The sequence below is a fragment of the Hemiscyllium ocellatum genome, chromosome 45, assembly GCF_020745735.1.
Source record: "Hemiscyllium ocellatum isolate sHemOce1 chromosome 45, sHemOce1.pat.X.cur, whole genome shotgun sequence".
Lineage (NCBI taxonomy): Eukaryota > Metazoa > Chordata > Chondrichthyes > Orectolobiformes > Hemiscylliidae > Hemiscyllium > Hemiscyllium ocellatum.
In genome coordinates this window covers 19,908,303-19,932,209 of record NC_083445.1, presented here as the reverse complement: position 1 = coordinate 19,932,209, position 23,907 = coordinate 19,908,303, and positions in this window count along the sequence as shown.

Genomic DNA, 23,907 nt, shown 5'->3' with positions numbered 1-23,907 from the left:
GATTTTGGTTTAACTTTCATTAGCTGTTTGGGTATGGAAGTTGCTGTGCATCTCTCCTTGTTACAGCAAAATGCCTGAATTCTCTCTCTCTCAGATTTTTCTCCTGATTTGTTTGCCTCCTGCAATGAAGAATTGCCTGTGAGACAATCCATTTTACTGAATTCGCCTTTGCCAAGTGTGTGTTTGTGGGATGTTACTATATTGGAATAGTTGCTGTTTAGTATTTAAATGATTGATTATTGTATTAAGCTTTCCATTAGAGTTAAGTTATTCCAATTCTTCTTTCTTTTCCTTGTATTTCAACTATAATGTAAGAATAAAGTGTGTTATGCTTCAAGCCTGGTAGTTTGACCAATTGAATTGCATCTGGAACACATCTACTCATACTTGTCTTTAAAAATAAGAAAATGTTGATGTCTAGGCTATCTTCTTCATATATTTTGATGAGCTTTGGTCTGGTCCATAACAACTAGTGCATGATGCAGCGAGATGCCAACATTGTGGGTTCAATTCCCAAACCAACCGAGGTTATCATGAAGGATTTCCTTTCCAATCACTCCCTGAGGCATGGTGACCCCTCAGGTTAAACTGCCACCAGATTCCTTTGTCCCTAATCAGAGAGCAGTCCTATGCTCTGGTAAGGGTACAGCGACTTTACCTTTTACCTTTAAACAGTGTTCCCAGCAAGTGTCAAATTACTTGCTTTTAAACCATGCAGCAGGGCTTTTAAAGTTCTGCCTCATCTCAGACCACAATTGTAAAAAAACACAAAAATAAAAAGACACTGGCCTCACAGGACATCATGGAGAAATCCCTTTGCTGCTCTTGGTTAAATGGAGCCTTGAGATATTTTGCATCCAACAGTTTTTGTGTGTGTGTGTGTGTGTGTGTGCGTGTGCGTGTGCGTGTGTGTGTATGGTGCGGGGTGGCAGGGCGAGGTGGGGGGGGGATGCAGTTTGAGGATGGAGCACAGAATTTACGATCTCTGTTTCACATAACAGCCAAAAGGGAGCTCCTCTGATTGTGCAGTGACAGAAGAGTTCTGCACTGATTCAGAATAATACAGCATGGAAACACACCCTTCAATCTAACCACTCCATGCTGACCATGATCCCACTTGCCTGTCCCTGGTCCATATTCCTACAAACATTTCTTATTCATGTATTTATCCAAATGTCTTTTAAATGTTGTAACCGTACTTGCAACCACCACTTCCTCTGGAAATTCATTCCACATTCAAACCACTCTCTGTGTTAAAAGAAAATTGCACCTTTTTAAAATCTTCCTCCTTTCACCTCTTAAATAAACCTCCTAGTGTTGAAATGCCCCACCCTAGGGAAAAGACACCTGCAGCCACCTTATCTATGCTCCTCATGATTGTATAAACCTCCATAAGGTCAATCCTCAACCTCCGACGTTCCAGTGAAAAAGTCCCAGTCTATGTAGTCTCTCCTTGTAAGGATTGGAACCATGTGGATCTTATTGACTATGAGATCCTTGATTGGGGATGCTAACCTGGGCCAATCAGGAAGGTCTGTACTGATAGAGATAAACAGGAGATTCAGAATCCCTTCAGTTCAAGGGGCTGACTCTGAGCTGACTGACTACAGCAAGTGTACGGTACACAAGTAAATAAAAGCTGACTTGGTGATTGGATAGCGACATCTATGCAGTTAATTAAACATATAAATACAAGCTCCATTCCAGCAACATCCTGGTAAATCTCTTCTGAACCCTCTCCAGCTTAATAATATTCTTCTGATAACAGAGTGACCAGAACTGCATATAGTACTCCAGAACAAAAATCCACTGGGACCACCAGTCTATCTTGTGGATTCACAGGCTCTGGATGGGGCTATGAATCTTATGAATTGATGCAAAGGGTGTAAAATATGGTATTACATGATCATTTGCTTGCTTCTTCGTCAGAAGAATTTGGGATCAAATCTCTCCCGAGGGTTAAGTTTGTAAATCTAAACTAGAGCTCCAGTGCGGAGATATGAATACAAGAATTAGGAACAAGTCTAGGCCATTCAGCCCCTTGAGGCCAATCTATTGTCCAGTAAGATATTGGTTGGTCAGGTTTCAGTCTTAACTGCATATTCATGCTATCCCTTGTTGTCCATTGACTCCCTTGTTAATCAAGATTCTATCTACCTCTTCCACAGAAATATATTGTCCCTGCTCCGCTGCTCACTGGGGTAGAGAGTTCCATGGACTCATTGACTGAGAGTAAAATGCTTATCTTCCTCTCCATCACGAAGGGGAAATTTGTTTTTAGACTGTTTTTCCCAGTTCCAGTCCATCCCACAGGAGGGAACATTCTTCCAGCATTCACTTTTTTAAGTCCCTCAAGGATCTTTGTTGTGTCAAAAAGGTCATCTCTCATTTTTTAAATTCCAGTGACTCCAAGATCCAATCTGAACAAACTTCCCTCTTAAAATAATCCTTTCATCGCAGGAATCAGTGGAGTGAACTTTTGTTAAACTGCATTAAATGTTCTGTTTTTGAAGTAAGGTGAACAGAGATACACACTCTAGATGTCGTGCCGATGCCCTGTTCAACGGTAGCAAAACAACCTGATTTTTCTGAAAACAGCAAAAGCCGGAGATCACAGAGGGTCAGGCAGCATCCACGGAGAGAGAGCAAGTTAACATTTTGAAACTAGATGACTCTTCATCAGAGCTGATTTTTCTGCTCTATTATCCTTGTAAGAAGCAACAACATTCTATTAGCTTTCCTAATCATTTCCTACACCTGCAGATTAACTTAGTATTTACATACTTGGACACCCAGATCCCTTTTACCTCTGCAATCTCTCTCTATTTAAATAATATGTTATTTTTTACAAAAAAAGAATCATACCAGACTCAAAATGTTTACTCTGATTTTCTTACTCCTCAGATGCTGGCAGACCTGCTGAGTTTCTCCAGCCTTCTCTCAGTTCTCCTTCATGACAATCCAAACACATAGCAAGATGGTTGACTCTTAACTGCCCCCTGAAATGGCCTTGGAAGTCATTTGATTCAAGGATGGACAATAAATGCTGGCCTTGCCAGTGATGCCCATAGCCAGTGACAGAATAAAGAAAAAAATTCTTTCATGTATATTGTCTCCCTCCTTTCTTGAATACTGAGGCAGTGCGGCCATTTTAGAGGCACAGCCTAACTGAGGAGTTAACCTGAGGCTCCATCGACCCTCTCAGGAGAACAGAAAAATATCCCATGTTATTATTTTGAAGAAGGGCATGGGAGATCTCTTCAGTGTCTTGGCCAAAGTTAATAATTAGAAACAGATGATTTTATCATTATTATATAGTGTTTACGGAGGCTCATTGTACTCAACTTGGCAGCCATGTTTTCTACAAGCAAGGAGCAAGAGTAGGCCATTTGGCTCTTCCAGCCAGCTAGGCCCCTCAATTATATCTTGGCTGATCTGATGTTAACCTCAACTCTGCATATCGCCCAACAATATTTCATCCACTTGGTCAGCAAGAATCTCTTTACTTCACCTTTAAAAAGACTTGAAGATTCTACATCGGCTGTCTTTTGAAGAAGGGATTTTCAAAGACTCATAATCCTCTGAGAGAAAGAAAAATGTTTCCTCACCTCTATTTTAAATGGGTGCCCTCTTATTTTTAAACTATGAACCCTAGTTCGAGATTCTCCCACAAGAGGAAACATCCTTTCTTCATCCAGCCTGTCAACTCCCCTCAGGATCGTACCTGTTTCAATTAATTCATCTCTAAGTCTTCTAAACTCCAGAGAATACAGGCCAAACCTGCCTGGCCTTTCGTCATAAGGCAATCCACTAATTTCAGGGCTGAGTCCAGTAAACGGAGCTGAACTGTTTCCAACACATTAACATCCTTCTGTAAGTATGGTGAGCAGTACCTTATACAGTAATCCAAATCCAATCTCACCAACGCCCTGTGTAACTGAAACATAATCTCCCTACTCTTGCATTCAATTCCCCTCACAATAAAACATAACATTCTATTAGCTTTCCTGATTACTTGCTGTATGTGTACGCTCACACTTTGTGATTCATGCACTATGATACCTCGATCCCTCTGCATCCCAAAGCTCTGCATCCTGTCACCACTTAGTTGTTATACCGCCTTTTTTCCCTCTATCAAAATGGACAATTTCCCACTTTCCCAAATTATGTCCCATTTATCGGATCTTTGCCGACACATTTAGCCAATATCTATATGGCTGTGATTGCTGACACTGTATTAGTGGATGTGAACGGGTGCTTGGGGAAATGTAAGGGGGTGGGGGGGAGAAATTGGGCAGGGTACATGGAGCAATCATTGTGGGGAGAGGGGAGAGATCGGTCAGGAGTGGGGGAGGGATCGGGGGGAAAGGGGGAGATTTCAGTGAGACGTGGGGGGAGAGATTAGGTGGGTGAGGGCAAGATCAGGGAGGATAAGGGAGAAGAGATCAGGTAGAGGTGAAGGGGGTGAGATTGGACTGGGGTGCAGAGTGTAAGATTGGTCAGGGGTAGGGGGAGAGATTGAACTGAGACTTGGGAGAAGAGATCAGGTTGGATGGAATGGGGAGGATCGGGTCAGGATGGAGTTGGGGGGTGATTGGGCCAAGGGTGGTGGAAGAGGTAGATGGAAGCCCGCTCTCCCGGCTTCATCCATTCTCCACTTCCCCAGCTCTGTCAGATCTCTCCCCACCCTCAGACCTGTCCATTCTCTACTCTCTCCACCATCCCTATCTGACTCCTATTTCAATGCCATGCCTGTTATGTGCAGTGTGGACTCTGTGCAAGGCACAATAGCAGACAGTGTCTGGAATCATATATATATTAGTCTTTCCAAATGAGCCTGCACACGTAGTCATCCTGCCCTTCAGTGACAACAGCTATAACCTTTTTTTGCATTTCAACAGTTTAAAATTTCCAAAAACAAACTTCATTGATTGTAAGGCATTTTGGGATATCTGGTGAAAGTGTCTAAATAATGAAATCTTTAAACTTTGTGATCAGAGATTTTCCGCTGAGACACAACTAACACACTTGTGTCAGAGTGATTAAAGATCAAGTTGAAAGAGATAGTGGAGTCTTAATATGCAAAATACAAGTTGTATTATGTCTCATACAGATGGCATGGTTCACACTGCTGCCTCACAATGCCAGGGTCCAAGGTTTGATTTGATTTGACTTGGCTGGATTTAATGCTGTCACATGCACCGAAGTATAGTGAAATGTTTTGTTTTGTGAGCAGTCCAGTCAGATCATAACATACACAGACATACAGATCATATAAATTCCATCCTCAGGTGACTGTCTGTGTGGAGTTTGCACATTCGGCCCGTGCCTGCGTAGGTTCCCTTCCACAGTCCAAAGATGTGCAGGTTAGATGGATTAGCCAAACTAAATTGCTCTGTGGTGTCCAGGGATGCGCCACGGTAGGTAGATTAGGCAGGGGAAATCCCCATGTGGAGTTCTGGGGATGAGGTGGGGGGCTCTTCAGAAGTATGGTGCTGACTCAATGGGCGGAATGGCCTCTTCCCCCCACTGTAGTGGTTCTATGGCACTATAACAGACATGTTTGTGGTATCATCTCTGTATAAAGATATGTGACCTGATGGTATGAAAGTCTCAGTCTCCATCTTACTGGGCCCACTTACAGCATGGCAAGTTACATGAAGCATGCTGAAGTCTAGAACTGAATTGTTCTGTTTCAGCCCAGTTGTGACAGTGCCTCTGACTGTAATATATGTAGATACCCAGAGCTGGAATAAATGTCCATTAAATCTTTCACTGTTACTCACATCCAGATCTTGTCAGACTGCAACTTTTAAAGTATCTCCTTATCAGGTACCAATACCCTGATGAAGTTAAAAAGCTCATCACTGTATTCATCATGAGGACAAAACAGGTTATGGCAACAGCTTGGTGTTAAGCAGCAGTAACCATTTATCAAACACTCCATTTTCTCATTTTCAGATGTTTAGAATTTTCACTGAAGATTAGACGTCTCTGAACTTCCAAGGATTCAAAGGCAAGCAGCAACAAGTTTATGTGAGTACATATCTGCAAATTATATAGCTAGGGGGAAGGCTGACCTCTCTGTTACCTCAAACTTAAATCCTTGCCAGTCAGAAACAAACTTATAAAACAAATCAAAGTATCAGCCTGCTTCCAGACGTAAGAGTGAAAATGGAAGTCAAAGGCTACATTCACTTTAAACTCAAAGACTTTTGAATGGCTTTGTAAGTGTTGGTGAGATGTTGCAGTGCATTTTGATGATATTCCTCACTGTAGCCTCTGCATGTCACTGGTGGAAGGAGTGGACGTTGAATCGATTAAGTAGACTGCTTTTTCCAAGATAGTGTCAAGCTTCTTGAGTGTTGTTGGAGCTGCAGTCATTCAGGCAAATGGGGAGTATTCCATCACACTCCTGACTTGTACCTTGTAACTTGGTGGACAAGTCTTGGGAAGTCAGGAGGTGCGTTACTCATCACAGTGTTCCTTGTGTCTGACCTACTCTTGTAACCAGTATGTATATGGCAAGTCCAGTTCAATTTCTGGTCAATGGTAACCCCATTGCTGGGGTTCAGTAATGGTAATGTAATTGAATTTCAAAGGGGCAATAGCTAAGTTCTCCCTTGTTTCAGATATTCTTAGTTTTCTTTCACCTGAATCTAAACATCTTAGCTACTGCATAGAGTCATAGATCTCTGCAACATGAAAACAGGCCCTTCGGCCCAACTTGCTCATGCCGCCCAGTTTTCATACCTATTTGCTGCATTTGATCCATATCGCTTCATACCTATCCCATCCATGTATCTGTCAAAATGTTTCTTAAATGATGAAATTGTAGGTGCTTCCAGGGGTAAGGTTGCACTTGCAGAATTGTATTTGCAGATACATTATATTTTGTTCAAAAAACAAGCAATTTGTAGGCAGTCAATATTTTTTATAATCCATGTGACATTTTATAAATTCCTACTTTGGAAATATAACCAGTCTGACTCAAGCTTGGAATTCTCTAACCTCACACCTTTAATGCATTGCCTGAACTGAGATATCACCTTTTTTATAAAACCTTAAGTTAACACGGGGCAGCGATTTGAAAGAAATTCTGGGATTTGCATATTAATAAATCGAAACCTGCAGCCCATTCTCAGATTAGATTACTTACAGTGTGGAAACAGGCCCTTCGGCCCAACAAGTCCACACCGACCCGCCACCCACCCATACATTTCCCCCTTACCTAACACTACGGGCAATTTAGCACGGCCAATTCACCTAACCCGCGCATCTTTGGACTGTGGGAGGAAACTGGAGCACCCAGAGGAAACCCACGCAGACACGGGGAGAACGTGCAAACTCCACACAGTCAGTCGCCTGAGTCGGGAATTGAACCCGGGTCTCAGGCGCTGTGAGACAGCAGTGCTAACCACTGTGCCACCGTGCTGCCCACAGAGATGAAAGACTTAACAGAAATCTAGATTGGTTCAATATATCGTGTCAGTGTAAGACATATGATCTTTTGCTATACATTCTGTGTCCCATGATCCTCCTCCACTATTTATCTGATGAAGGAGCAATGCTCCAAAAGCTGATACGTCCAAATAAACCAGTTGGTCTATAACCTGCTGTTGTGTAATGTTTAACCTTGACCACTACCTCCGGCAGTCTGTTTTCACTCACCACCCTCTGTGTGAAAAGAAACTGGGATTCTGGACCTCTTTGCTTGTCTCCATTTTCACCTTAAACCTATGCCCTCTAGATTTAGATTCCCCTACCATGAAGGGATTCGAACTCATTATCTGTTGAATAGTTATCCACGCCTCTGGATTATTGTCACAGTTACCTCAACTCAAGAGAATAGCACACCAGCAACGGTTGAAGGAGAGCAAGGAATCAGCAACAAAGGGACAACTTGCAAGTCCTGCATCCCAAAAAGGTTAATATTTAACAGGAACTGGGAAACCTCAGAATGAATGTAAGGCTAATGGGGAGATCGTAGGGCTTTGCGGGACAGTTGAATGTAAACTGAGAGTTGTACTTTTAGGAAAAAAGAGGGCGCATTGGATAGTGTGCAGAAGAGTGTTATGAAGGTGTGGGTGTACTGTACCTTTAAGCGGGTAAAAGCTAGCAGTCACAGCTCCAAGTGTTCTCAATTAGACACAATGTAACATGCGCTCCAGGGGTAGCTAGCTGATTTGAATTAGGCCAATCAGTAAAAATTATACACCGAAAAGTACCAAACTCCAATCAAGTTTGAATTGAGCATATTGACAATCTTAAAAGCCAGTGACATAATCCGATGCTTTGAGGTATAAGACTGGGGAAAATTGAACAGTTGGAAGGAGAACTGCCACCACATCAACAGCCTGTAGACTGCTAGTCAGAAGTCTCTGAGAGGTACCTGTCTGGACAAGGGGTTTGCACAAAGAAAAACCTAAACCCTGACATGAAGAGCCAACCTACCGATGAAGATAAAGAGAAGATTTGACTGCTGACTGGTCTTAAAGTTTCAATTCTTCTGTAAATCTTTATTGGGAGTTTTATCGGACTAGTATTGTAGGAGGGAAGATAAAAAAATAGGTTAGAGAAAGGAATTGTAAATAGTTGTTAGTGAATTATTCTCTGATATACTTGAAGAAATAAAGTTGTTAATCTTTACTTTAATTAGTTCTTGGCCACTTGAAATTTTACAGATTGCTGCATGGGATAAATCTTTTCTGTGTTGCTGGTTTTAAATTAAGAAGGAGTGTTTACCCCATGTTGTAACGGTGAGAATAATTCCAAGGATGAGATATTTCAGTTAGGAGGATAGCTTGGAGAAGCTTGAACTGTCTTCTTTGGAGAGGAAAAGGCAAAAAGGAGTTTTGAGGCAAGTTTTCAAAATCATGAGGGGTCTGAGCAGAACAGATGAGGAGAAACCACTCCTGCTTGTAAATAGGTTGAAGAATGGTCAGAAAAACTGATCTGGTTCACTCATGTTCTTTAGGGAAGGAAACTGCCATCCTTACCTGGTCTGGCCTACATGTGACTCCAGGCCCACAGCAATGTGATTGACGCTGACCTGCCCTCTGATCAATTCTGGACAGGCAATAAATACTGGCCGAGCTTGTGATGCCCTCATCACGTGAATGAATATTTTAAAAAATGCAGAGTGTACAGATTTAAAAGATTTTGCACAAGAAACAAATGTGAGGTGAGAAAAATGTTTCTCATGCAAGGAGTGGGGTCTGGAATTGCACTGCCTAGAGATGGGTTGGAGGCAGATTCAATGGAGGCATTCAAGAGGGGCGTGAGATGGTTATTTGAATGGAAAAAATATGCATGGATTATGGGGAAAAGGCAGAATCAAAATGCTCAGAGACACAGTTCAGAGACACGGTGCAGTCACAATGGGGCTGAATGGCCTCTTGCATTATTATACTTCTGTGAATGGTCCTTATTAACCCATGATGGATAAATCAGCAGTGTGTATTTTGCTGGAGTTTGGCATTATTGTCCAGTCTTTGAGTGCCAACAAGCCACAGGAAGACCGAGAGCCTCAGACAAAATCCAGAGACTGAGCTGGCAAAGTTGGTTGAATTTCACTGGCTCAGAGAATGTGAACCCCCGCCCCGTACCGATCATTCCGAAAATCATTGCACCAATACACCTCATGTCTGCTCATCACCTTCACTGGACTCTGAGAGTCATTGGTACAAGATCAAATTCTGTCTGATTTACATTTTGGCATTTGGCCATTACACGACTGTTTAAGGAAACTATTTTTGGAAACTTTAATTAAGAAAATTAAGCAATTATGTCTGCTCCACTGAAAGGAGTTACTATTTACTATGTGTAATCACAAAGGGCAGAAGGAGCTGGGGGAATATTCATGGTGAAATAATGAGTTTACGGTTGAAGGTTGTGTTGGTCAGAGCTAGACTCCCCATCTGTGCAGGCACAACTCTTTTGAGTTCCAGTTTTGCGCTGTTCGTTCACACTTTGCGACATTAGCGTACTCAACCTCTGACAGAGTCAATGTGACATGAATCTCCGCCACCCTGCTTTCTGCAAACGGCAAGGTGTTGGCTGCCACTCACACCTCCGAGCCTGAAAATGATGGCTCAAACTTAGGAACCTCGCATTGCCCCAGTGACCAGGTTCAGGGCGAGCCGCTCTGGAGGAGACAGTGAAGAAGGCTTGCCTTTATTGACCAGTGCATTGAGTATAGGAGTTGGGATGTCATGCTGCGGCTCTACAGGACATTGGTGAGGCCACTTTTGGAATACTGTGTTCAATTCTGGTCCCCCGGCTATAAAAGATGTTGTAAAACTTGAAAGAGTGCAGAAAAGATTTATAAGGATGTTGCCAGCGCTGGAGGGTTGAGGCTGAACAGATTGGGGCTTTTCTCCTTGGAGTGTTAGAGGCTAATGGGTGATCTTATCGAGTTTTATATAATCATGAGGGCATAGATAGGGTGAGTAGCCAAACACTGTTTCCTGGGTTAGGGGAGTCCAAAACTAGAGGGCATAGGTTTCAGGTGAGGTGGGAATGACTTAAAAGGGAGCTAAGGGGCAGATTTTTCACATAGAGGGTGGTGTGCATATGGAATGAGCTGCCAGAGGAAGTGAAGGTGGATACAATAGCAACATTTAAAAGACATCTGGATAGGTACATGAATAGGAAGGGTTTAAAGGGAAATGGGCCAAATGGTGGCAAATGGGACTAAATTAATTTAGAATCTAAAGCTAGAAAATAGGTGCAGGAGTAGGCCATTTGGCCCTTCGAGCCTACACCAGTGTTCAATATGATCATGGCTGATCATACAATCTCAGCATCCTCTCCTGTTTTCCCTTCATAACCCTTGATCCCTTAGCCACAAGGGCCATGCGCAGCTCCCTCTTGAATATATCTAACAAACTGGGCCCAACAGCTTTCTGTGAGAGAGAATTCCACAGGTTCACAACTCTCTGAGTGAAGAAAGTCTTCCAAACCTCAGTCCTGAATAGCTTTCCCATTATTCTTAGACTGTAATATCTTACAGAGATTTATAAAATCATGAGGAATGTGGATATATTGAATGACAGGCGTCTTTTCCCTAACGTGTGGGATTTGAAAACAAGGGGGCACATTTTTAAGAGGAGAAAGATTTATAGAAGACATGAGAGGAAATTATTTTACACAGAGTGTGGTTTGTGTGTGGAAGTGATGGATGTGGGTGTAGTTACAATGTTTAAAAGATATTAAGATAAATCCATGAGAGTGCTTTCCTTTATTGGTCAGAGCATTGAGTATAGGAGTTGGGAGGTCATGTCGCAGCTGTACAGGACATTGGTTAGGCCACTTTTGGAATATTGTAAGCAATTCTAGTCTCCCTCATATAGGAAGGATGTAGTAAGGGCTCAGAAAAGAATGATAAGGATGTTGCCTGGGTTAGAGGATTTGGGCTACAGGTGGAGGCTGAATAGGCTGGGGCTGTTTTCCGGGGACCGTCAGAGGTGAGGGGAGACCTATGAAATCAGGAGGGGCATGGATAGAGTAAATAGACAAAGTCTTTTCCCTGGGGTAGGGTAATCCACAACAAGAGGCAATAAGTTTAGGGTGAGAGGGAAAAGATTTAAAAGGGACCCAAGAGGCAACTTTTTCATGCAGAAGGTAGTGCGTGTATGGAATCAGCTGCAAGAGGAAGTGATGGAGACAATTACAATATTTAAAAAAAACATGTGGATGAGTACATGAACAGAAAAGATTTAAAAGGACATGGGCCAAGTGCTGGCAAATAGGAATAGTTTAATTTAGGACATGCGGGCTGCATGGACGAGTTGGACCAAAGGGTCTGGCTCTGTGCTGTACATCTCTATGACTTGCTGACTCTAATAAGAAATTTTGGAGGGATATGGGCCAAGACCAGGGAGGTGGGGCTAATTTAGTTTGAGATTATGGTCAACAGGGACTGGTTGGACCGAAGGGTCTATTTTAATGCTGTACGACTCTCTGACGCTAGGTGATGCTGAACTGCCCATTCCTGGTCCACTGAATAACACTGCACCTTACTTGGAAGACAAGCTGCAGAGTTCTCCCTGGCATCCAGGCCTGCACTTACCCCCTCGAACTGATTACGGATGTGGACATTTGTTTTCTGAGCCCCAATTTTTACTTCAACGAGAGAATTTATTTGCAGACTCCATGGAAAGCCAATCAGAACATCACCTGGGTCTCCATAGTAACAATCTAGCAGTAATACTACTAGCCATTGCTTCCCTTTAATTCAATGCTTCAGCCTCAACCACATTCTGTGGTAGAAAACTCCACAGGCTTCCCACTCTCTAGGTGAAGACATTTCTCCTCATCCTATTCTTAAACCATGACCCTTGGTGCTGGACTCCTTGGTCATCAGGAATATCCTTCCTACATTTACCGAGTGTTGTCAGAATTTTATAATTTGCCTCATTCCTATGTTCCCTCTTGATATTTTCCTTGATTGACCTGCCCAGGGATGTTTCTTACACACCAGGCAGGACTTGAGGCTGGGCCTCCTGGTCCATCGGTAGGAGCACTACTACTAAACGAGCTCTCTACTACTACACCACTACTACCAGAGCTCTATGAGCATCAGGATGACTTACAGGGGATGTAGAGAAAAGAGCTTTGCCCGAAACATTGATTTTCCTGCTCCTTGGATGCTGCCTGACCTGCTGTGCTTTTCCAGCACCACTCAAATCTAGACTCTGATCTCCATCATCTGCAGTCCTCACTTTCACTTAGAGGAGTTGTAGTTAACCTCACTTCGCAGAACTACTCATCACTCAATGGCTCCCTGGACAACACAGGATTGTAGGAACTAGGTGTGGGAGTAGGCAATTCAGCCTATCAAGGCCACTCCACCATTAACGTGATCATGGCTGATCTTATCCTGGTCTCAACTCCACTCTCCTGCCTGCTCCCCATAGCCCTTTATCACACTTTCATCAAAGAACATTACAGCTCAGGAACAGGCCCATCAGCCCTCCAAGCCTGCACCAATCCAGGTCCTTTAACTAAACCTGCTGCCTATTTTCTAAAGGCCTGTATCCCTTTGCTCCCTGCCCATTCATGTATCTGTCTGGATGCATCTTAAATTATGCTATCATGACCACCTCTCCCACCTCTGTTGGCAATGCATTCCAGGCACCCACCACCCTCTGCATAAAAAAACTTCCCACACATATCTCTCCTAAACGTTTCCTCTCTCACCTTGAACTCATGACCCCTAGTAATTGAGTCCGCCACTCTGGGAATAAGTTTCTTGCTATCCAGCCTGTCTATACCTCTCTCATGATTTTGTAGACTTCAGTCAGATCACCTCATCAACCTCTGTGTTTCTGATTAAAAACAATCCTAATTTACTCAACCTCTCTTCATAGCTGGCACCCTCCATACCAGGCAACATCAGAAATATATTGATTTTTTTTCCCTTGAATCTGTCGATTGGTTTGGCCTCCCCTGCATTCCACCCTTCTCAACAAATCTCTAACCATCCCATGTCCCCCACCCCACCCCACCTTTTTCCACCTCCACTCTGACCTACAACCCACTCCAAATTTACAGTCTGAGTTCACAAGTATTAAAATGGGGATGAGTGGAGGTGGCTTCGGGGAACAAACCGGCGTAAGAAGCCTTTTGCTTGCTGCATGTGGGATCTTGCTGTGCCCCACAAAAGGCAGCTGCATTTACCTTTCAAAGAACAGGGACTGAACCTCACTAGCTTGGCATCTGAGAGAGAGAAAACAGAGAGAGAGAGAGAGAGAGAAAGAGAGAGGGAGCATCAATTTCTTTTGGATGATGTGGAGACTGGGAGTTGTCCAAAGGGAACTCTATTGCCTGTTACTTGATGGATTGAGTTCATATGCCTGTCTGTAACACCTTTAGATTGATTTCACTGACTCGGGGACCAGTCCATGAATAACTAGCAGCTGCTAGGGCAGACTGGGAAAAACTGCAAATGGGCTGTGTGACTCTCCCTGATTGCCAAAAATAACAGCCTGCATTTATATAGTGCCCTCACCGGAGCAAAAGCAATGCACCCCCACAAGAGCTTAATCAAATAAAGGTTGACAGTGAGGCAGGGAAGGGGGCTTTAAGACAGGTGACTTTTGTAATTAATTCCTGCATAGAATCATGGAATTCCACAGTGTGGAAGCAGGCCATTTAGCCCATCGAGTTGACACCGACCATCCAAAGAATATCCTGCTCACCCTCACCCCCCCCCGCCCCCAACCTTATCACTGTAACTCTGTAATCCCCATGGGTAATCCACCTAGTCTGCACATCCCTGCACACAATGGGCAATTTGGCATGGCCAGTCTACCCTAACCTGCACATCTTTGGACCGTGGGAGGAAACTGGAGCACCCTGAGGAAACCCACGCAGACACAGGAACAATCTCCAACTCCACACAAGCAGTTGTCCCAGGCTGGAATCGGATGGGGTCATATCCTACCAGAGCCACCATTTGGTTTTCATCCTCCGAATGTAATGACTTATCAAGCCATTTCAGAAGGCAGCTAAAACGTCAACCCTATTGCTGTGGGTCAGGAGTCACATGTAGGCTTGACTGGGTAAGGATGGCAGATCTCCCTCCTTAAGAAGGACATTAGTGAACCAGATGGGCTTTTAGGACAATTGGAGGTGGCTTGATGGAATTGGAATCCATATCCCAGATGGTTCAGTCTATGCTTCTGGATTACTAACCCATTAACTTTAGCCCCCACTTCTCTTAAAATGCTCCTCCTCCATGTGTTCTTAATTAACTTAAATTCTACTCGCCCCTTTTGTATGAGTTGAACTCCTAGTACTCACACCCTGCATGTAGATGCCCAAACCAGTGATAATACCACTACATCAGGAGTAGTGATTGCACACCAAGTTACCAGGGAGACTGATGGGTTATTTGTTATTTACCCTGGATGCTTAATAGTTAGTATTTTATTTTTTTTTAAAATTCCATTGGTTGTAGATGGCACTGGCAAGACCAATGTTTGTTGCCCAGCTAGAATTGCCCTTGAACTGAGCAACTGGAATCGGGATATCCCACTCCCATAGAACTGGCTGATTGGTTAGGCAGGGGGAGAAACAATTACCTTTGTGCACACGCAGGCATGAACATACATGACATAGTTCAACAAATTGTAAATCCATGCAATCATACAGTGCAGTAAGAGGCCATTCAGCCTATCATGCCTGTACTGTGTCTTCGAAAGGAGAAATCCAATTTATCCCACTCTCCACTCTTTCTCCACAGCCCTGTAATGTTTCCCGAGTAGTTAGCCGCTCCAAGCGAAAATGGCAAGAATCGAACCAACCCTCCTATTAATTTGCGCTAAATACACCTCAAGTCTGTTTCCATGGCAGCCTCTTTGGCTGCGATGACTACAGCCCTAGAGGGGGAGAGGAAGTCTCGTCCATAAAACACCTAATAAATTCCCAATGCACACTCGCTACAAGACGCACAGAGTCATAACTCCTATTTGCACAATCTGAACTGTCAGCCTCCTGAAAGCCAAGCCATGACAGACATTCCCTGTAAATTCCCCCTCTCTCCTACTACAATAGCGATGAAAGTTCCTATATATCAAGCTCGGGCTAAGACTGATAATTAAACCATTGAGTAGTGTTTCCCCAAGCTGTAGGGAAGAGGTCATAAATTGTTCGAAGGAGATGAATATCGCACTCCCGAGGAACGAGATGTAGATTATAATTCCCTTCAGTCCCACCAGGGTTTCTAAGAAAGTAATTTTGAAAATTCTTTGCTTCGTACAAATGAGGTTTTCCCAGCCGAGGAGAATATTGGACAGAGTGTGTGATTCAGCCTGCTGAGACTGAAGATTAGTGCTGGATCTCAGTTGCACATCACAAGAGGGCTTCACTTTATCACTCTCCCCTGTCACTGAACCTAATATCATCATGCAAACCGTTCTTATTTCTTCCCAGGATTTTTTTTTATCATCCTTATTTGAGTTTTTTGAGCTGCCAGGTCCCTCAAGCACAGAAGGCCAAATGAAAAATTTAATTTGGCGGAAGCATTTTTTTTCCTTGATCTCAATTAAAAATTAAACTGACTGCATCTCAAGAGGGAGGATTTCTTTCTCAAAATGACGGGTGCTCGGGTCTATTTTAAGAGTACCCTCATTCAGAACTAATGAGGCATTGCAGAACTATGCTGGAATCAGAGGTTTAAACGTGGGCTTCTGCAACTGGTCATGTGGTGACGCCATTTTGAAACGGGCCTTCTGATGGGTGTCTAAAGGCCCTGTTCCTGTCCATTAATAACAAACACAGAAAGTACTGGAGCAAAGTTGAATAATTAGGTGATTGTTTTTGACTGGCGTGGAGATGATGGGGCGGCTGCCCTATGACGCTGAACTCTGCTGGTGTGGCAGCCTCTGTGGAGAATAAAACAGAAATAATGTTTCAATTCTGGTATGACTCTTCTTCAGACATTGAGCTCAAAATATTGACTCTGTTTCTGAGAGGAGAAAGATTTTAAAAAGACACGAAGAGCAATTGTTTTACATAGAGAGTGATTCATGTGTGGAATGAACTTTCAGAAGAAGTGGTGGATGCAAGCAGTTACAATGTTTGAAAGATATTTAGCTAAGTTCATGAATAAGAAATGCTTGGAGGTATATGGACCAAGCACAGACAGGTGGGGCTAGTTTAGTTTGGGATTTTGGTCGGCATGGATTGGTTGGACCGAAGGGTCTGTTTCCGCATTGTATGACTGGCTAACCCCACAGATGCTGCCAGACCTGCTGAGTTCCTCCATCATTCTCTACCTATGCCTCAGATTTCCAGCATCTGTAGTAGTTTATTTTTCCACACTGGTCAATCAAAAACCACATTTGTTATGCTAGTTAATGTCTTTATCTGGACATTTTACGATCAACTTGTGTAGAGATATGATCAGACACCTTCAGACAGTTTGGGACTTGAACTGGTTTCTCTTGACTCAGAGGTTGGGACCCCACCACCACATCCCCAAATGCTCTTAGATATGATGCAGAGCTGGGCTGAGGAGTGCCAGATGGAGTTCAAACTTGTCAAGTGTGAGGTTGTCCATTTTGGAAGGACAAATAAGAATGCGGAATACAGGGTTAACGGTAGGGTTCTTAGTAAGGTGGAGGAGCAGAGGGATCTTGGGGTTGATGTTCATAGCCCTTTGAAAGTTGCCACTCAGGTGGATAGAGCTTGTAAGAAGGCCTATGGTGTATTCGCGTTCATTAGCAGAGGAATTGAATTCAAGAGTTGTGAGGTGATGTTGCAGCTATATAGGACCTTGGAAAGGCCACATTTGGAGTACTGTGTGCAGTTCTGGTCGCCTTATTTTAGGAAAGATGTGGAAGCTTTGGAGAGGGTGCAGAGGAGATTTACCAGGATGTTGGCTGGAATGGAGAATAGGCGGTATGAGGATAGATTGAGAGTGCTAGGCCTTTTCTCATTGGAACGGCGAAGGATGAGGGGTAACTTGATAAAGGTTTATAAGATGATCAGGGGAATAGATAGAGTAGACAGTCAGAGACTTTTTTCCCGGTTACAACAGAGTGTTACAAGGGAACATAAATTTAAGGTGAAGGGTGGAAGCTATAGCGGGGATGTCAGGGGTAGGTTCTTTACCCAGAGAGTGGTGGGGGCATGGAATGCGCTGCCTGTGGGAGTGGCAGAGTCAGACTCATTGGTGACCTTTAAGCGGCAATTGGATAGGTACATGGATAGATGCTTAAACTAGGACAAAGGTTCGGCATAACATCGTGGGCCGAAGGGCCTGATCTGTGCTGTATTGTTCTATGTTCTATGTTCTCCCTCCTTGTTTGCAGCTGTAACATTATATTCCTCACTCTGTTCTATGACCATAATGCACTTTGTACGGTATGATCTGCCTGTACTGCACCCAAAACAAAACTTTTCGTTGTCCCTAAGAACATGGGACAATAATAAATCAAATCAAAAATCAAATAGATGATGAGCAAATGAAGTGAGCAAATGGGGTTGAATAATAGCTTACTCACAAATGTAAATGTCTAGTATATTAAGACAGAATGTAACTATTTTCAGTCAGTGAACAATTCTTTAACTTTGTTGTAGCTGAGGGCATTGAATATAATATCCTTTATTGTCACATGTACCCCACTGTAGATATACAGTGAAAAGCTTTCACAAAGTCTGTCTTCATATGGTGACATCTAAGGTACAAATATCTAGGGTCAAAAGTGGAATATAAAGTAGTTGCTTTACTTTAAGAGAGTTTAAAAAATAAGTTAGAAATAAGAAATCTTTAAAGGGTTGACTTTACAGTCAGCTAAAACATTTCAAATAGACATGATATTGCGGCAGCTCAGCATGGGACCTTTGCACATGGTCTAACCGTCTGCCCAGGGCACAGTCCAACAGCCATCGCCGCTCTGTTCCAAGCCTCCAGTCCTCTCTGTACCAGCACTCAGAAGCTCGAAAATAAGGTCCAGGACTCCTTCTCAAATACCGGTCTCCTGCGATTCGCTGCCCGTCCTGCTCTGGGACTCACTGCCTCACACTGCGTTGGGACTCACTGCCCTCACACAATGCTCTGGGACTCACTGCTCTCTCACTGCTCTTGGACTCAATGCTATCGTCCTGCTCTGGGACTCACTGTCCTCTCACTGCTCTGGGACTCACTGTCCTCATTCTGCTCTGGGACTCACTGTCCTTGTCCTGCTCTGGGACTCACTGTCCTCTCACTGCTCTGGGACTCACTGTACTCATCTTGCTCTGGGACTCACTGTCCTCTCCCTGCTCTGGGACTCAATGCCCTCACACTGTTCTTGGACTCACTGTTCTCTCACTCTGCTCTGGGACTCACTGCCCTGGGACTCGCTGCCCTCTCACACTGCTCTGGGATTCACTGCCCTCTCGTCCTGCTCTGGGGCCACTGCCTTCTCGCACTGCTCTGGGACTCACTGCCCTGGGACTCGCTGCCTTCTCGCACTGCTCTGGGACTCACTTCCCTCGCACTGCTCTGGGACTCAATGCCCTCACACTGGTCTGGGACTCACTATTCTCTCACACTGCTCTGGGACTCACTGCCCTGGGACTCGCTGCCCTCTCACACTGCTTTGGGATTCACTGCCCTCTCGTCCTGCTCTGGGACCACTGCCTTCTCACACTGCTCTGGGACTCACTGCCCTGGGACTCGCTGCCCTCTCACACTGCTCTGGGATTCACTGCCCTCTCGTCCTGCTCTGGGACTCACTGCCTTCTCGCACTGCTCTGGGACTCACTTCCCTCGCACTGCTCTGGGACACAATGCCCTCACACTGGTCTGGGACACACTGTCCTCACACTGCTCTGGGATTCACTGCCCTCTCGTCCTGCTCTGGGACTCACTGCCCTATCGTTCTGCTCTGGGACCCACTGCCCTGACACTGCTCTGGGACACACTGTTCCCGTGCTGCTCTGGGACTCACTGCCCTCACACTGCTCTGGGGTTCACTGTCCTCACTCTGCTCTTGAACTCACTGTCATAAATGGTTAGGACTAAAATTGGGCCCTTGAAGACAGAAACAGGGGAATATATTACGGGGAACAAAGAAATGGCAGAAGAATTAAATGAGTACTTCAGATCTGTGTTCACTGGGGAAGACACAAGCAATCTCCCTGAGGTAACAGTGGCTGAAGGATCTGAACTTAAGGGAATCTATATTTGCCAGGATTTGGTGTTGGAGAGACTGTTAGGTCTGAAGGTTGATAAGTCTCCAGGGCTTGATTGTCTACATCCCAGGGTACTGAAGGAGGTGGCTCGGGAAATCATAGATGCGTTGGTGATGATTTTCCAGAGTTCGATAGATTCGGGGTCGGTTTCTGAGGATTGGAGGGTGGCTAATGTTATACCACTTTTTAAGAATGGTGGGAGAGAGAAAGCAGGAAATTATAGACCAGTTAGTCTGACCTCAGTGGTGGGAAAGATGCTGGAGTCTATTATAAAGGATGAAATTGCGACACATTTGGATAGTAGTAACAGGATAGGTCAGAGTCAGCATGGATTTATGAAGGGGAAATCATGTTTGACTAATCTTCTTGAATTTTTTGAGGATGTAACTCTGAAGATGGACGAAGGAGATCCAGTAGATGTAGTGTACCTGGACTGTCAGAAAGCTTTTGATAAAGTCCCACACAGGAGGTTAGTGAGTAAACTTAGGGTGCATGGTATTGGGGGCAAAGTACTAGATTGGATTGAAAATTAGTTGGTTGATAGGAAACAAAAGGGTAGTGATAAACGGCTCCATTTCGGAATGGCAGGCAGTGACCAGTGGGGTACCGCAGGGATCAGTGCTGGGACCGCAGCTTTTTACAATATATGTTAATGATATAGAAGATGGTATCAGCAATAACATTAGCAAATTTGCTGATGATACTAAGCTGGGTGGCAGGGTGAAATGTGAGGAGGATGTTAGGAGATTACAGGGTGACCTGGACAAGTTAGGTGAGTGAGCAGATGCATGGCAGATGCAGTTTAATGTGGATAAATGTATGGTTATCCACATTGGTGGCGAGAACAGGAAGGCAGATTACTACCTCAATGGAATTAATTTAGGTAAAGGGGCAGTACAGAGAGATCTGGGTGTTCTTGCTCACCAGTCAATGAAGGCAAGCATGCAGGTACAGCAGGTAGTGAAGAAGGCTAATAGCATGCTGGCCTTCATAACAAGAGGAATTGAGTATAGAAGCAAAGAGGTGCTTCTGCAGCTGGTGAGACGACACTGTGTGCAGTTCTGGTCTCCAAATTTGAGGAAAGACATTCTGGCTATTGAGGGAGTGCAGCGTAGGTTCACGAGGTCAATTCCTGGAATGGACCTTACACTGAAAGACTGAAGTGACTGGGCTTATATACCCTTGAGTTTAGAAGACTGAGAGGGGATCTGATTGAGATATATAAGATTATGAAAGGATTGGACACTCTGGCAGCAGGAAACATGTTTCCGCTGATGGGTGAGTGCCGAACCAGAGGACACAGCTTAAAAATACGGGGTAGATCATTTAGGACAGAGATGAGGAGAAATTTCTTCACCCAGAGAGTGGTGGCTGTGTGGAATGCTCTGCCCCAGAGGGCAGTGGAAGCCCAGTCTCTGGATTCATTCAAGAAAGAGTTGGATAGAGCTCTCAAAGACAGTGGAATCAAGGGTTATGGAGATAAGGCAGGAAGAGGATACTAATTAGGAATGATCAGCCATGATCATATTGAATGGCAGTGCAGACTCGAAGGGCTGAATTGTCTATTGTTGATTGTCCTCACAGTGCTCGGGACTCACTGCACTCACACTGATCTGGGACTCACTGCACACATACTGCTCTGGGACTCACTACCCTCACTCTGCTCTGGGACTCACTGTTCTCACAATGCTCTGGGACTCACAGCCCTCACACTGATCTGGGACTCACTGCACACATACTGCTCTGGGACTCACTACCCTCACTCTGCTCTGGGACTCACTGTCCTCACTCTGCTCTGGGACTCACTGCCCTCAGACTGATCTGGGACTCATGTGCCCACATTGATCTGGGACACACTACCTTAGTGCTGCGGTGGGACTCACTGTCCTCACATTGCTCTGGGACTCACTGCCCTCACATTGCTCTGAGACTTGCTGTCCTTGCACTGCTCTGGGACTCACTGCCCTCACATTGCTCTGGGACTCACTGCCCTCACATTGCTCTGTGACTCATTGCCCTCACATGATCTGGGACTCACTGCCCTCACATTGCTCTGGGACTCACTTCCCTCGCAGTGCTCTGGGACTCAATGCCCTCACATTGCTCTGGGACTTCTGCCCTCTCACTCTGTTCTGGGACTTAATGCCTTGATACTGCTCTGGGACTCACTGCCCTCTCATTGCTCTGGGACTCACTGCTCTCTTGTCCTGCTCTAGAACTCACTGCCCTATCATCCTGCTCTGGGACCCACTGCCCTGACACTGCTCTGGGACACACTGCTCCCGTGCTACTCTGGGACTCACTGTCCTCACACTGCTCTGGGACACACTACCCTCACCCTGCTCTGGAGCTCACTGCCCTCGCTCTGCTTTGGGACTCACTGCCCTCATGCAGCTCTGTGACTCACTGCCTTCACACTGCTCAGGGATGAACTGCCTTCACACTGATTAGATTTACAGTGTGGAAACAGGCCCTTCGGCCCAACAAGTCCACACCGACCCGCCGAAGCGCAACCCACCCATACCCCTACATTTACCTCTTACCCAGCACTACAGGCAATTTAGCATGGCCAATTTACCTGACCCGCACATCTTTGGGCTGTGGGAGGAAACCAGAGCAGTGCAAACTTCACACAGTCAGTCGCCTGAGTTGGGAATTGAACCCAGGTCTCAGGCGCTGTGAGGCAGCAGTGCTAACCACTGTGCCACCATGCCGCCCACTGCTCAGGGATGAACTGCCCTCTCACTGCTCTGGGACTCATTGTCCTCTCACTGCTCTGGGTCTCACTGCGCACACTCTGCTCTGGGACTCACTGCCCTCTCACTGCTATGGGACTCACTGCCCTCACTCTGCTCTGGGACTCAATGCTCTTTCACTGCTCTGGGACTCATTGTCCTCGCACAGCTCTGGGTCTCACTGCACATGCTCTGCTCTGGGACTCATTACCCTCACAGAGCTCTGGGATTCACTGCCCACACACTGATATGGAACTCACTACCGTCGCACTGCTCTGGGACTCACTGCCCACAAACTGCTCTGGGACTCACTGCCCACACACTACTCTTGTACTGACTGCCCTCACACTATTCCGAGACTCACTGCCCTCTCACTGCTCTGGGACTCACTGCCCTCACACTGCTCTGGGACTCACAGGCTTCACACTGCCAAGGGATTCACTACCTTCACACTGCTCTGGGACTCGCTGCCCTCACACTGCTCTGAGACTCACTGCCCTCTCACTGCTCTGGGACTCACGGCCCTCGCTCTGCTCTGGGACTCACTGCTCTCTTACTGCTCTGGGACTCACTGCCCACGCACTGCTATGGGACTCACTGCCCTCTCACTGCTCTGGGACTCACTGCCCTCACACTATTCTGAGACTCATTGCCCATGCACTGCTCTGGGTCTCACTGCCCATGCACTGCTCTGGGACTCACTGCCCTCTCATATTGGTCTGGGATTCACTGCCCTCTCGTCCTGCTCTGGGACCCACTGCCATGACACTGCTCTGGGATTCACTGCCCTGACACTGCTCTGGGACACACTGCTCCCGTGCTGCTCTGGGACTCACTGCCCTCACACTACTCTGGGACTCGCTGCCCACACACTGCTCTGGGACTCACTGCCCTCACACTGCTCTGGGACTCACTTCCCCCTCACAATGCTCCAGGTCACACTGCTCTCGCACTGCGCTGGGACGCACTGCCCTCACGCTGCGCTGGGACTCACTGCCCTCACACTTCTCTGGGACCCGCTGCCCTCTCAGTGATCTGGGACTCACAGCTCTCGCTCTGCTCTGGGACTCACTGCTCTCTCACTGATCTAGGACTCACTGCCCACACACTGCTCTGGGACTCACTGCCCTCACACTTCTCTGGGACCCGCTGCCCTCTCAGTGATCTGGGACTCACGGCTCTTGCTCTGCTCTGGGACTCACTGCTCTCTCACTGATCTAGGACTCACTGCCCACACACTGCTCTGGGACTCACTGCCCACACAGTGCAATGGGACTCACTGCCCTCTCACTGCTCTGGGATTCACTGCCCTCGCAATGCACTGGGACTCACTGCACTCTCACTGATCTGGGACTCACTGCCCTCACACTGCTCTGGGACTCACTGCCTTCACATTGCTCTGGGACTCGGTGCCTTTACACTGCTCAGGGACACACTGCGCTCTCACTGCTCTGCGACACACTGTTCTCACACTGCAAAGGGA